Source organism: Petaurus breviceps, unplaced genomic scaffold (genome assembly GCF_028583685.1).
Source record: "Petaurus breviceps papuanus isolate PSGF00001 unplaced genomic scaffold, PetGlider_PUasm1.0 189, whole genome shotgun sequence".
Taxonomy (NCBI): domain Eukaryota; kingdom Metazoa; phylum Chordata; class Mammalia; order Diprotodontia; family Petauridae; genus Petaurus; species Petaurus breviceps.
Genome location: NW_027185809.1, coordinates 27,288,477 through 27,304,034, shown reverse-complemented (window position 1 = coordinate 27,304,034; position 15,558 = coordinate 27,288,477). Strand labels below are relative to the sequence as shown.

Below are 15,558 nucleotides of genomic sequence, written 5' to 3'. Positions count from 1 at the left end.
TAATATCCCATTTCTCAATTTATTTAGTCATTCCCCAATTCATGGGTACCCTCTTAGATTCCAGTTATTTACTGTAATAAAAAGCTTCCATAAACATTTTCGTGTGGATGAATACTTTGTGCCTTCTTTTATCTCATTTGGGTATAGGCCTCGTAGAGTTCAGTGACTTTTTTGACATGGTTCCAAACTGCTTTCTGGAACAGTTGGACAAATCTACAGCTCCACTAACAATGCATTAGTGTGTCTGCCTTCTCACGTCCCTTTTAACAACTGCAATTTTTTATGTTTGTCATCTTTGCCAATTTGATGGATGTGAAGTGGAATATTAGAGCTCCTTTCATTAGAATTTCTCTAATTATTGGTGATTTGGGGCATTTTTTCATGTGGTTGTTGATAGCTTAGATTTCTTCCTTTGAAAACTGCCCCTTCATAGCCTTTGACTTATAGGAGATCTTAACCTTGAGCCCATAAACCTTAGAAAATATATTTTGTTAAGTATTTTTCAATGTAATTGATTTCCTTTGCAATCCTAGGTATTTTATTTTATGTATTTAAAACTGTTATTCTGAAAAGGGTCCATAGGCTTCATCACACTGCCAAAGAAGGGTATGACACATGATGTTTGAGCCTTTAATTTAGAGCCCAATAATTTTTTTAAATACCTTTAGACTCAAAATTCCCCTTAATAACATGCCGGCCAGAGTCAAGATGGCGGAGTAGAAACAGGACTTCCTCGGGGCTTCCGTTCCCACCTCCTCCAATTCATGTAAAAAATTACTCTAAACAAACTTTGGAGCTATAAGAACCCACAAAATGACACAGAGAAGCTAACCTCCAGCTGAAGACAGCCTGGCAGGCCAGCAGGAAGGGGCCAGCACAGCACTCAAAGGAGCTGAGCTCAGCCCTTAGCATCTATGGGTTGATAATTCTGGAAACCGCCAAATTCTGGAAACTACCACAGCTGCTGGTAATCTGAAGTCCCTCCAGCTGGCAGCTGGTTGTGGCTGCCATAGAATAACCTAGCATAGACTTACTCAGGTCTTCTCTCAGCCAAAGAAAAGTAAAGTTTATTAACGTTTGCTTGTACTGGCCACAGTGTAAGTTTGTGCTAGGTCATTCTATGGTGCTCTCACATACATGGAGGGAAGATGGGATCTTAAATACAGAAAGCTGTGGGAGGAATCTAGGGGTGGTCTAGAGGAGGAGTTTGGGGAGGGTCTTCAGGAGAAGTCAGTTGAAGTCAGTGAGTGCTTAAGGGTGGGAAGTTGATGGAGGCTACCTGGAAACTACACACAATGGTGGTCTGGGCCAGTTCAAGGGGGGGATTGATATTTTGATAGGTTCAAGGGTGGGAAGTAGATGGACAATGGAGGGCTAGGCTAGTAATAGAGGTCTGGGCCTAGCCACAATGTAAGGCTTATGGCCTCATGCAAATGCCTCATCAAATGGGATGATTTAATCAGAGTTCAAGGGGGGTTCCCAGAGCCTGCACCTCGAAGATTCAAGGAGAGCTCAAGTTGATTCCCAGAGCCTGCACCTCATCAATTAGTACTTACTTCCCAGGGTGTTTGTGAAAATTTTAAAAGTAAAATAATATGTGCGAGTACTTTGCAAATTTTAAAGTTCTATGTAAATTCTATTATTATTGCAAAGTTATTATCATAGACTCATAGGATTTTAGAGCAAGAGATTAATAACTGTGAAAATATTTCACAAACTGCAAAACACTACATGTAGCTTTCTTCTTCTTATTATTATTACTACTACTTTTATTTTACCAATTGGGTTGGCCAGGATTGAGATAGCTGAGAATGGTAAGACTAATCACAGTTCTCTATATACATGTGGATATATCAACACAAACATAATAATATATTGGTATGTTGGTATTATACTAGCATATTAACAATGCAAATATAATAGTGGGACAATTCATTAATAATATCTTACTAGTAATGAAAAAAAGACTTTTAAATACTTAACAAAATCATCCAAATCTGTCACTGTCCTTCCATGTCCTCCAATTCAATCAGCATCTCCTAATTTTCACCTTCAGGCACCCAGATCTGTAGCCTTTTCTCTGAAAGCAGAAACCAATCCAGTTAAAGGAGTTTGGGCCACATTTGGATGGATAGAATTACTCCTGTGTGGAGGTGGATTTGCCCACTTGTCATAATTTGTGAGTGGGGGATGTGAAAAACTTCTCAGACTATATCCTGGAATCTAGTGACAGGCTTGAGTTTCAGTTTCACCCTTCCCTCTTCCTTGCTACTGCCACATCAGCATTAAGTTCCCTTTCAGGAGTCTTTTGATTTCCACCCTTGTTTGCCAAATGCTTATCAGCATTAGGCCCTTTAGGGGTTTTCGACCTCCACCCTTACTTGCTACCTTTTCCCCTCCCTCGATTTAATATTTGACAAATAAGGACATGAACAATATCCTGTTTCCCTGCCTGCCTCCCAGCCAATGGGAGAAGGGATGGGGGGAAAGGGGCATTAGGGTATAAATTCTTGTTCTGTCTTCTGTAACATTCCTCCTCTCACTGATCCATCGTGGAGAGGAGCACCCTTTTCCCTCTGGCGAAGAGAATAAAAATTTTCTGTCTTTATCCTGAGAAACCTCTGAGTTTTTCATTAAATTTTGAATGGGGTTTTTTATCCCACACACTTTCAAAGTTCTTGGAAGGCCCCATCTGCTCCAAAATGCCTCCTTTGCCAGCCTTCTACTCCACCTAACATTTCCATCATTTTATAACATTACAGTAATTGTCCCCAGAAAGTTTCATTTAATATGCAGATATTTTAACTGGGTGGCTCATCAATTCACTAGTCTCTGTTATTGCTTTAATGTGCGGACCAGTTTGTCCATTTTTCTCAACACAGGAGAGCATAGAGAGAAGGGGACAAAGAAGACAGAGGAAGATTTTGTCCAGGAGTTTTCTTTTTGGGATCTTTTTCAGGAAATGATCAGTGGATTCTTTCAACCTCTATTTTGCCCTCTGGTTCTAAAACATCTGGGCAGTTTTCTTTGAGAACTTCCTGGAGGATGATTTCTAGGTTCTTACTTTGATCATGGCTTTCAGATAGTCCAATAATTTTAAAATTATCTCTCCTGGATCGATTTTCCAGGTCAGTGGTTTTTCCCATGAGATATTTCACATTGCCTTCTATTCTTTCATTTGTTTGGATCGGTTTAACAGCATCTTGATTTCTCATAAAGTCATTAGCTTCCATTTGCTCCAATCTAATTCTGAAGCAATGATTCTCCTCATTGAGCTTTTGAGATTCTTTTTCCATCTCACAGATTCAGCTTTTTAAGGCATTCTTCTCCTCATTGCCTTTTTGAGCCTCTTTTGCCATTTGAGTTAGTCTATTTTTTAAGGTGTTATTTTCTTCAGTCAAGCTGTTGACTCTCATTTCACAATTTTCTTGCATCGTTCTCATTTCTCTTCCCAATTTTTCCTCCACTTCTCTTATCTGCTTCTTAAGGTCCTCTATGGCCTGTAAGCAGTTCATATTTTCCTTTGAAGCTTTTGGTGCAGGAGTTCTGACTTCACTGTCTTCCTCCTGTTCCATGCTTTGCTCCTTTTTGTCCCCAAAATAGGAGTCTAATGTTGGAATCTTCTGTCTGCTTTGTTTCCTTTGCCTGCTTATGTCACCCCTCAGTCATTGACCCCTGGGCCTTTTGCCACAGTAGGACTCTGACACCAGACAGGGGAGCTTTTGTCCCAAACGCTGGGGTTTTCTCAGCTGCCAGAGGTATTAGATGGGTGCCCTCTCTGAGGCCTCCACACTCTCTGGCAAGCTGGACACACACCCCAGGACCTCCACCTTAGACTGCAATCCAGATCCAAGCAACTTAAAACAAGCATGATTACCCCTCAGACTGGTCGCTTAGTCCCCCTACACTCTGTAGGCCAGGAGCTAAAGCTGCCACGTGGCACTGGCAGCTTCCCTCCCCGGGGGCAAAAGTCATGCACTCCCACTTACTGGGTCCCAAAGTCCAGACTGCACTGACCTCTCACTTTGTCCTTCACATCTGTGTGTTGATAATTCTGGAAACGGCCACAGCTGCTGCTGATCTGGAGTCCCTCCTGTAGGCGGTTGGTCAGACCCGCCCTGGGGCTAAAACCTCCAGCTCACGTTGGGCCTGGACTTGGCTCCCAGAATGCTGTGCTGGCTGATTTCTGCCAGCCTGCCAGGCTGTCCTCAGCAGGAGGTTAGCTTCTCTGTGTCATTTTGTGGGTTCTGCAGCTCCAAAGTTTGTTCAGAGTCCCCTTTTTACATTGATTGGGGAAGGTGGAAGCCAGAGCCGCTTGGAGGTCATGCTTCTACTCCGCCATCTTGACTCCGCCCCCCAGAGGCAGATTTTGAAGAGGAGCAAGGGAAAGAAGGTCAGGAACATCCAGGATATGATAGAGCCGGCTCTAACCAAAAGTCAATTGTTAAATTTTCAGCATGAGCATTTACACTTTGAAAATTGACAAATGCCACAAATCAGGGTTTGAGTTATTGTTTTGTTGATTTTCTGGACTTCAAAAAGTGATGGAGAAAATGTTAATAATGCAGATTAAATTCAAAAAGTGTATCCTGCATACATATTTTTTCCTCTCTGGAGCACTGGTTGCTAAATATTTACCAGCACACCCTGGGGAGGTAGGAAGAGGAGAATCACACCAACACTGAAAGCTTGGAGTGGAAACATTAGAAGGGAAAAAGAAGGAGATCAGCAGGAAAATCTCAGAACTTCATGATTCAATCCAAACAGCCCTGACATAGTCCAAAGTTCTTATCACAGTCATTATAGAACATTAGAGCTAGATGAGATAACCTTGTTGTTTGTCATATCTGACTCTTTGTTACCTGATACTAGAGAGGTTTGCTATTTCCTTCTCCAGCTCATTTTACAGATGAGGCAAACAGGGTGAGATGACTTGCCCAGGGTCACACTGTTAGTACGTGTTTGAGGCCATATTTGAACTCAGTCTTTTTGACTCTAGGCCTGGTGCTCTGTGCACTATGTCGACACCTAGAGGCACTTAGATGAGATATCAGAGGTCATCTAATCCAGGCCTTCTTAAATTTTTTACACTCATGACCCCTCTTCACCTAAGAAATTTTTACACCACCCTGGATATGTAAGTATATAAAATAGGTCTACTCAAACATTTGCTGATAATAAATCATAAGGAAATTTATTTTAAAACAATCCTTTGGTATACATATGATTTTACCATTTATTAAAGAGAAAAACAAATTTGCATACTAATGAGATGGATATGCTTGTTTATTTTTACATAAAGAATTAAATCTTGGCAGAATATTCAATACTGCAGGACACAGAACATTTTCAATGTCTTTCAGAGTTGGTTGATATTTTTATTTTATAATTGTCAATGTCAATGTCAATAAGAATGCCACCTCACATAAATATCAAATATAAAATGGCAGAAGTATATTTATGGCCATTTCAGAAATTGCTGTAAATTCTGTTCTAATCTCAAGCCAAAATTCATTTAATGATTTTTTTAGGAAACTAAAGTTTCAAATTTCTGTCACTTGATAACTCGTCAAATTCTTCGTGAACTTTTAATGGTAGATGACCCAATGGTTTTTTTTTGTTAGTTTTAATTGAGTTTGGTTTATGAACCCAACTTAGTTTTGTAGAATCAAAATTTGAAGGGAAGTATTTCTAAAACTGTCTCTAGGCACTTCAGATGATCAATTATAACTCTTACAATTAAATCTTGGAGAAGGTTAATCTCAATTATAAAATCATTTGTAGCTGTAAACATTTCTGAAGAACCATCTTCCACCCTATTCTTCTGTATGTTAACTTTTTTAGTAAAACTTTCAACTTTATCTTTTAACATAAATATGTTGCAGTTTTTTTCCTTGAAGTGACACATTTAAATCATTGAATTTTTTGAAAATATCTGACAAATAACAGTTTTGAAAGCCATAAATCATTATGAAAAAAATGAACAAAATCAGATTTCTGCTCAGTCAAAAATGTAACAACTTCATCTTTTAATTTCAATGATCTGTTTAAACTTTGCCCTCTTAAAATTCACCTTACAGAGTAATAATAAGCTTTTGTAATCAGAGTCCAAGTCTTTCCAAAGGTTTGAAAACAAGCAACTATTAAGGGCACAGCTTTTAATTAAGTTAATGATTTTGATGGTATCATGAAGTACAACATCTCACTATGGTGATTTTTTTTTTGGCTACAAGTGACTCCTGATGGATGATTGTGCAGTGAGTAAGTGATATTTTGCCACCAGCTTTAACTTTTGCTACAAATGCAACATTCTTACCCATCATTGCTCCAGCACCATCTGTACAGACTCCAACACATTTTTTCCACTGTAAACCTTCATTTGTGAAAAACTCATCCACTTAAAGATATTTATCTTCCCCCTTTCCACACTGCCTGAAGAGGGCTCCATACGGCGTTGTTCTCAGTTTTGGTTGTAACTTTAAAGGGAAACTTTCACAATGTCCGGAGCCCTATATATTCTGCAGATGAAGGAGGAGGATGTCCTCAAGTTCCTGGCTGCAGGAACCCATTTGGGTGGCACCAATTTGGACTTCCAGATGGAACAGTATATCTACAAAAGAAAGAGTGATGGCATCTACATCATTGATTTAAAGAGAACTTGGGAAGAACTTCTGCTGGCAGCTCTTGCCATTGTTGCTATTGAAAACCCAGCCAATGTTAACGTCATCTCATCCAAGAACACTGGCCAGCAAGCAGTTCTGAAATTTGCTGCTGCCACTGGCACCACACCTATTGCTGAACATTTCACACTGGGCACCTTCACTAACCAGATCCAGGCAGCTTCCAGGGAGCCTCGCCTCTTGGTGGTCACCGATCCTCAGGCAGATCACCAGCCTCTGACTGAAGCATCGTATGTTAACCTCCCAACTATTGCCCTGTGCAACACAGTCTCCCCACTTCACTATGTGGACATTGCCATTCCATATAACAACAAGGGAGCTCACTCCATGGGTCTGATGTAGCGGATGTTGGCCCATGAAGTCCTGGGGATGCATGGTACCATCTCCCAGGAACACCCATGGGAAGTTATGCCTGATCTTTACTTCTACAGGGAGCCAGAGGAGATTGAAAAGGAAGGGCAGGCCACAGCTGAGAAGGCAATAACAAAGGAGGAGTTTCAGGGTGAATGGACTGCACCCTCCCCAGAATTCAATGCTACTCAACCAGAGGTGCCTGTTTGGTCCAAGAGAGTACAGGTGCCATCTGTGCCCATTCAGCAGTTTCTGACCAAAGATTGGAGTGCTAAGCCAGCTAATGAGGACTGGTCTGTGGCTCTTACTGCTCAGGCCACAGAGTGGGTAGGAACTACCACAGAGTGGTCTTAAAACCCAGATGCTCTAATAGTGTTGGAAAAATGCTGATTGAAAACATTGGTTTCTTAACCAAAAAAAAAAAAAAAGATATTTATCTTCTGCTGTTGCCTTCCTTCCAAAGGGCAACAAAACAATTTCTCATGTATACTTCCTTCATAAACATATCTTACATAAAGTAACAACAATTCCATGTTAGAAATGTCACTTGTTTCATCTAACTGAATTGCAAACTTTGGGCTATCCTTAAGCCTGGTAATAAGCTGCTAGAATTGGTCATTACTAACTTCAGTAATAGTTTTGGAAATAGTATCATTCAATAAAGGAATTTTACAAATTTCATCCCCATATTTTTTCCCATGAACTATTTCTGACATTTTAATAGCAGTAGGTAACATGAGATCTTCTATTGCACAGGGCTTTAGTTTATATAATTAAATAAGAAACTTCATAAGATTCAAGTGAATACTTTTCATAGACAATAACAAATTTCTTAAAGCATTTTTTTCTTTATGTGAAGATTTTAAAAGTAATTCAAAATATTTCTTTGGTTTATTGCAGTACATTGCATGCTTGGTAGATTCCATTTTAGTTTGGCTGGTTTCATTCTCTCCACAGCCAAAATTTCACTACAAATTAAGCAAAGAGATTTTTCCACACCATCATCATTATTTGAAGTAAATCCATAGGGGGTGGAGTCAAGACGGCAGAGTAGAAACAGGACTTCCTCGGGACCCTGGCTTCTACCTCCCCCAATTCATGTAAAAGGGGACTCTGAACAAACTTTGGAGCTACAGAACCCAAAAAATGACACAAAGAAGTGAACCTCCTGCTGAGGACAGCCCAGCAGGCCTTCAGGAATTAGCCAGCCCAGCACTCTGGGAAATGAGCCCAGCCCAACTCTGAGGTTTTAGCCCCAGGGTGGGCCTGACCAACCACTGGCTGGAGGGAATCCAGATCACCAGCAGCTGTGGCCATTTCCAGAATTAACAACACATAGATGCGAAGGACAAAGTGAGAGGTCAGTGCAGTGTGGACTTTGGAATCCAGTAGTTGGGAGTGCATTGGCCTCTTCCCCTGGGGCAAGAAGCTGATGAGGAGCTGGGGCCATGCAGCCACCCATACATGGAAGCTTCAGCTCCTGGCCTACAGAGTGTATGGGGACCAAGTGACCAGTGTGAGGGGTAATCGCTCTTGCTTTAACCTGCTTGGATCTGGATTGCGGTCTAGGGTGGAGGTCCTGGGGTATGTGACCAGCTTGCTTGAGTGTGTGGAGGCTTCAGAGAGGGCACCCAACTAATACCTTCAGCAGCTGAGAAAACCCCAGTGTTTGGGATGGAAGCTCCCCTGTCTGGTAGCAGAGTCCTACTATGGCAAAAAAAAAAAACCCCAAAAGTCAAGTAATTGAGTGGAAAAATAAGCAGACAAAGGAAGCAAACCAAGCAAAGAAATCCAATATTAGATTCCTATTTGGGGGACAAAAAGGATCAAAGCATGGAACAGGAGGAAGACAGTGAAGTCAGAACTCCTGCACCAAAAGCTTCAAAGGAAAATACGAACTGCTTACAGGCCATAGAGGACCTTAAGAAGCGAATAAGAGAAGTGGAGGAAAAATTGGGAAGAGAAATGAGAACGATGCAAGAAAATTGTGAAATGAGAGTCAACAGCTTGACTGAGGAAAATAACACCTTAAAAAACAGAGTAACTCAAATGGCAAAAGAGGCTCAAAAAGGCAATGAGGAGAAGAATGCCTTAAAAAGCCAAATTTGCCAGATGGAAAAAGAATCTCAAAAGCTCAATGAGAAGAATCATTACTTCAGAATTAGATTGGAGCAAAGGGAAGCTAGTGACTTTATGAGAAATCAAGATACTGTTAAAAAAAAATCCAAACAAATGAAAGAATAGAAGACAATGTGAAATATCTCATTGGAAAAACCAGTGACTTGGAAAATAGATCCAGGAGAGATAATTTAAAATTTATTGGACTACCTGAAAGCCATGATCAAAGAAAGAACCTAGAAATCATCCTCCAAGAAATTCTCAAGGAAAACTGCCCTGATGTTTTAGAACCAGAGGGCAAAATAGAGGTTGAAAAAATCCACCCATCACCTCCTGAAAAAGATCCCAAAAAGAAAACTCCTAGGAATATTATAGCCAAGTTCTGAAATTCCCAGATCAAGGAGAGAATATTACAAGCAGCCATGAAGAAACAATTTGAATATTGTGGAAACACAATCAGGATAACCCAGGATCTGGCAGCTTCTACACTGAGGGATCGAAGGGCAGAGGAGCTGGGATTAAAACCAAGAATCACATCCCAGCAAAACTGAGTGTCAGGTTTGAGGGGAAAATATGGTCATTCAGTGGAATAGTGGACTTTCAAATATTCTTGATGAAAAAACCAGAGTTGAGTAGAAAATTTGACATTCAGATACAAGAAGCAAGAGAAGTTTGAGAAGGTAAACAGGGAAAAGAAATCATAAGGAACTTATCAAAGTTGAACTATGAACATTCCTACATGGAAAAACAATCATTGTAACTGATGAAACTTTTCTCAGTATGAAAATAGTTGAAGGGAATAGAAATATATATGTATATATAGGAGGGTATATGGGCATATGAATACATGTGTGAAAGTGTGTATATATATGTTTACATGTATACATAGATAGAGGGCACAGGACCAATTTAATAGGAAGGGATGATACTTAAAAAAGTGAAATTAACAGGTGAGAGAGGAATATAATGAGAGGAGATGGGGAGAGACAGAATGGGGTAAACTATCTCATATAGAAGAAGCAAGGGAAAATGGTTACAATGAAGGAGAAGAACAGGAAGGCAAAAAGGCAAACCTTATTCTCATTGAATTTGGCTCAGCGAGGGAATGACATCCACACTAAATAGGGTATCTCACCCTACAAGAGAGTAGGGGGGAAGGGGATGAGAGGGGGGATGATGGAAGGGAGGGCAGGCTGGAGGGGAGGGAAATTGGAGGCACCCACTTTTGAAAAGGGACAGGATTAAAGTAGAGAATAGAACAAGTGAGAGGTGGGATAGGAGGGAGAGAAATATAGTCAGTCTTTTACAATGTATCTACTATGGTAATGTTTTGCATAGCTACACATGTACAACCTATACTGAATTGCTTATCTTCCCAGTAAGGGTGGGTGACAAGGGAGGAAGGGAATGAATCTGGAATTCAAAGTTCTAAAATCAAATGTTTAAAAATATATAAATACAATTTTTAATACTATTTTACATGTAATTGGGAAATAAGATATACGGGCACTGGGGCATAGAGATCCACCATGCCCTACTGGAAAAGTCGAAGAGGATATGTGAAGAGATATGGGAGAGAGCAGATTGGAGGTGGGAATATCCTGTGGGACCACTATTTTGGGGTGGTGGGTAGGGGAAAAATGGGGGAAAAATTTGTAACTCAAAATCTGGTGGAAATGAATGATGCAAACCAGAAGTTAATAAAGCATTTGAAAAAAATAGGGAGATAAAAATGGTGGGAAAAAAAAGTAGATCCATATTGTAAAAATTATTCACCCTATTTTCTTTTTCTTGTCAATTCAGGCAGACTACCCTGATAATGGAGACTCTGCCACATTGTCATCAGTATTTTTACCTCTTCTGGCTAAACTTAGTCACTTATTCATAACCAAAAAAAATATTTTTGTCCTAAGATATAAATAAACATTGTTAATACCTTCACAAATAAATACTAGCTTTAGTTTATGAAATTACATTTGTTTGTACTTAATTTTAAAAATTGGTTGTCATAATTACATACACATAAAACATTGATGGTGGAGAAATATTAAAGGGCATTTGTCTTTACTTGCTGCAATTAAACACATGTTTCTGTAGAAGAAGGTGATAACAGCAATTTTTTTAATCAAACATTCTAGCACAATATAATCCAGAGATATACTAATTTGATACTTATATGCTGAGGAATGATGGTAGGAAAATATTAAAAGTCATTATTTTCTGAAATTAAGTTATTATGCTTCTGTAAAAGCAGAAAACTTTGTAAGTACAGTAAAAACACTCAAATCTGAACTAAGGTGTTTCTGGCAGTATTGGCATTGAGTGATATGAAGGCAGGTGCAGTGCAAAGTATGCATGCTTTGTGTTCAGAACCAAGGCTGTAATGAAGTCGTGCAATGCAACATTGGTAAACACTGTGAAAAACAGCTTAGATTCATTATGCCTTTGATTTTGAATTAATCTTTAGTCATTGCACATTCAGAAACCTTTGACTATTGCCAAATTTTTCACAACTCTGTAATGCCAAGCACAAGCAATTTCCAGGTTCAGATTATGAGCATAGCAAACTCCATTTATCCAGTGACAGATTAAGGCAAAACATTCACAGAAAATCAAAATACAGCATTCACCATGTGTAACTCAATAATTTAGTAAGTCCTCAATTCAATCACAAAGTACTAAGGTCCAAGTATTCCACCCCTAGAAAGTACATTCATTTAGTCAATCACAAAATCTTTGGGTGGCTAGGTGGTGCAGTGAATAAAGGACCTGAGTTCAAATACAGCCTCAGACACTTGACACACTTACTAGCTGTGTGACCTTGGGCAAGTCACTTAACCCCAACTGCCCTTCCTCCCCCTCCAAAACAAAAAACAAAAAAAAATCAAGTCTTCTCTCTATTCAACTGGAGATTAGTTTCCAATTATAAACAAAGTACATTCATTTGGTCAGTCAGAGAACAAAAGTCAAAGTACTCCAACCCTGGATCACAACTGAATTACAATTATCATCAGTTACCACCAAGCACTTTCTCAAAGGGGCAGTGGAGAGCACAAAGGCCATCTACCCCTAAGCCACAACAAGTTTATCATCACAAGAGTATATCATCACAGCATTCAATACCCAAGGAGAGGTCTTTTCTTCATCTTGACCCGAGGCGAGTTCTCAGCAATCTCTGTTCCTGGGAAGACAAAGCTTAACAAAGCCACAATATACATTGCCAGCTTCCTCATCAATTAACTCTCTGCCTGCAGAACAGTCTCAGGACCCCTGAAAACATCAGCAAGACCCTCCTCCAGGATTTCTGTAAACATACAAAAAGAAAATCCTCCTTCAGGTCCTCTGAACCAACAGCAAGGTTCCAGGACCTACAACAGCACTGTCCTTTACCAGCAGACCAATATGGCAAAGTAACATAAAAACAGACAGAAAAAGTACCAGCACCACAGTCATGCCTCCTCAGTTCTTGACAGCTCTTGGTGGCAGTTCTCAAAAGTCCTGTGCAGCTCCAACTGGTCCTCAGCAGTCCAGGTGGCTTTGGCTGGCAGTTCTCTCTCTCTCCACCTCCACAATGCTGCTCCCAAAAGTTCTTCTTGCCTCTCTCTGCCTGGGCCTCTCTATCCACAGCACCAGCTCCTCCCAGTTCAGCCCCCTCTTTTCATGTCAACAAGTCCATCCCACAATCACAAGCTCTGGGTTTTAACATTTAACCCCAAAACCAAGCCAATACAAGGGGATCTTTAAATTCCATTACCATTACAAATTCCCACATATGTCACCGACAGTTTAATAAGAACTGAATTCTAATCCAAGGGTTCTTATCTGTTGTATGATGAACTCTTTTTATTGACTAATCAAAGTCTATGGACTCCTCAAAATATTGTTTTTAAGTAATTGAGGGAAACGGTAACTTTCAGTCAAGGTTAGTAAAAATAAGGGTACATTTTTTCCATCTAAGTTCATGTACCCCCTGAAATCTATCCATGGACCCCAGGTTAAGAATCCCTGCTCTACCATAAGATATTTTAAGTATTACTAGAACTTAGGGTATTGGCATGTGCTTAAAAAAGATTTTTGATTTGTCAAATTGCAAAATAAAATAATACTGGTCCTCCCCCCCCCCCAAAAAAAAAGAATTCCCTGCTGTAATCCAACCTTCCCATTTGTAAAATCAGATCACAAAATTCTAGCTATATGAAAATCTAGGCTGCTTGGCGTTCTGCTTCCTATATCCACTGATGCCTGGAACAGTGACTTTCATACTGGGTCTCCAGTATGTCACCATGCTCCCTGAGCATCTCTGAAACTTTTGTAAAAGAAATTTTGTTCAGGAAGCAATGAGTGTGGCCAATCTGATACCTCCAGTCCCCCAAGCCTGCTTACACACATCCTACAAAAGTTGCGAGTGCCGTCATAGAAAACAACCCATTATTTCATATCTGAAATGCATGAAAAGACTTTTTTCTGAGCATAACCCGGTTTGTGCCTTCTGTCCAGTTGAAATATTATGGCTCCGGGTTAGCAGGCATGCAAAGACAGCAGGAAGACACTAGAGGGAGCCAGCAACCTATTGTTCAAATTCTTTAGCCCATGCTCAAAAAAAAAAAATCCCTAACTCAGACATGTGCATAAAGCAAACCAGACTAAATATCATTTCACTAGAAATGTATTCCTTGCCAATGAATCATAGGATAGTGGATTTGGATTTGGAAGGGACCTTAGAGGCCTTCTAGGCTATCAGAAATCCTTTAAATTCACTACTCCCCAAGTTGCCTAGGGAATGCTGTAGCCACCCCAATGTAACACTGGCTAGGGGAGGGGGTCAGGGAGGTAAGTTAAACCTTGGTTTCCCATTGATTTAAATCATAGCATCATGGGTCTTCATTTCCCATGACAAATCATTTGCCTAGTCATTCTGGAGATTCAAATGTCTCTCTTCTCTCTTAAACTCTGTGAATAGTGAGTGCGGGGGGGGGGGGATTGGGAAAGAGGGAAAGGGGGGGAAGGAGGGAAAAGGAAGGGGAAGGGGAAAGGGAGGGGAAATGGGAAGGCCTAGGTCTGAATCTCAGCTCTTCTGCTTAATACTTGTTAGTGCAGCCCAGTAGAAAGAGTATTGTCTCTAAAACAATAGAGTATTGCCTGTAGTCACACAGCTAATTAGTGTCAGAGGTAGAATTTTACCTTAGATCTTCCTAACTCTTAATCTATCAGTTTCTCTAAATCTGAAATGAAGCTATTTAGCTGACCTCCAGTAACCAAACCAATCCAAACCCTATTACTCATTTTTTCATACCCACTGCCAACTGAAATTCATCAAAACAATCTAGAGAATAAACTTAAGCCTATATACAAGTGTCAAAGGTGAAAATAATTGATCATCAAAGTACTCTCTTAAATAAACTGACTATTGGATGTCAAGTCCCTACTTCCAGTAGTTTGCAGATTCAATATTGAGTAGAAAACTTAACTTGTTGGGGGCGAAAGCAGCAATGAAGGCCTTTCACATTTCTTGAGGATCTGAGACATTATCCTCCTACCTTCTTCTCTTGCCTCCAAGAGTGTTATTCCCTGTAACCTTCCTAACCTTTAATTAAAAGGGAGGATGGATGGAGAAGCACCAGTGATCAAAAGAGATTATTTTCAACCAAAAAATTGTCTAAATTCCATGGAGGTTTTGTGGGAGTCTCCCCCACCTCCCCTATAAAGGATAAGATGACTCATTCATCATGGGACCTGGATGTTGTACATTTTTGTACATTCTGAGCTGTATCCACAGACACTTGGGTGGGTGTTCCATAAAGGGAGGAAAGCTTCAAGACCAGATGGCAAGCAACTAGGAAAGCAATGAACCCGGGTTAGCCAAGAGCAGACTAAATGAAAGGCACTAAAGGCACTAACTGGAAACCTACACCTAGGAGTAATCTGCTGATTGGTGTCCCTGACACAAGTTTCCCCACATTACAGCCCATTCTTCATTTAACAGTCTGTGATCTTCCTAAAGCTCAGTTCCATAAAACTCCCCTTCCTCCCTCCTCCGCCGCCCCTGCATCCTCTATTCAATAAGTCCTTTGTAGCACTCCCCTTCCCTGTTCTGTTATAATCTCCTTACCTTTACTCTCTCTCCATGTATTTTGCAAGCCAGTGACACTGTCTTTCTTCCTGTTCCTCACATAAGACACTCTTGTCTCCCAACTCTGGGTCTTTTTCACTGGCTGGAGATCCCCTCCCTCCTCATTTCTACCTCCCAGCTTCCTTCAAATCCCAGATAAAATCTCACTTTCGACAAGACACCTTTCCCAAGCCCCCTTAATGCCAGGCCCTTTGTTGGGTAATTTCTAATCCTGAATATGCCTTGTTTGTACAGGATTATTTGTGTACTGTCTTCTCCATGACATTGCAGTCTCCTGGA

At 40.3% G+C, this 15,558-nt stretch overlaps 1 pseudogene; it reads left to right on the top strand.

Moving 5' to 3' along the window:
* The first annotated feature begins 5,281 nt into the window (after positions 1 to 5,281).
* LOC138164047 (small ribosomal subunit protein uS2-like) lies at positions 5,282 to 7,385 on the top strand (annotated as a pseudogene).
* Positions 7,386 to 15,558: the final 8,173 nt, after the last annotated feature.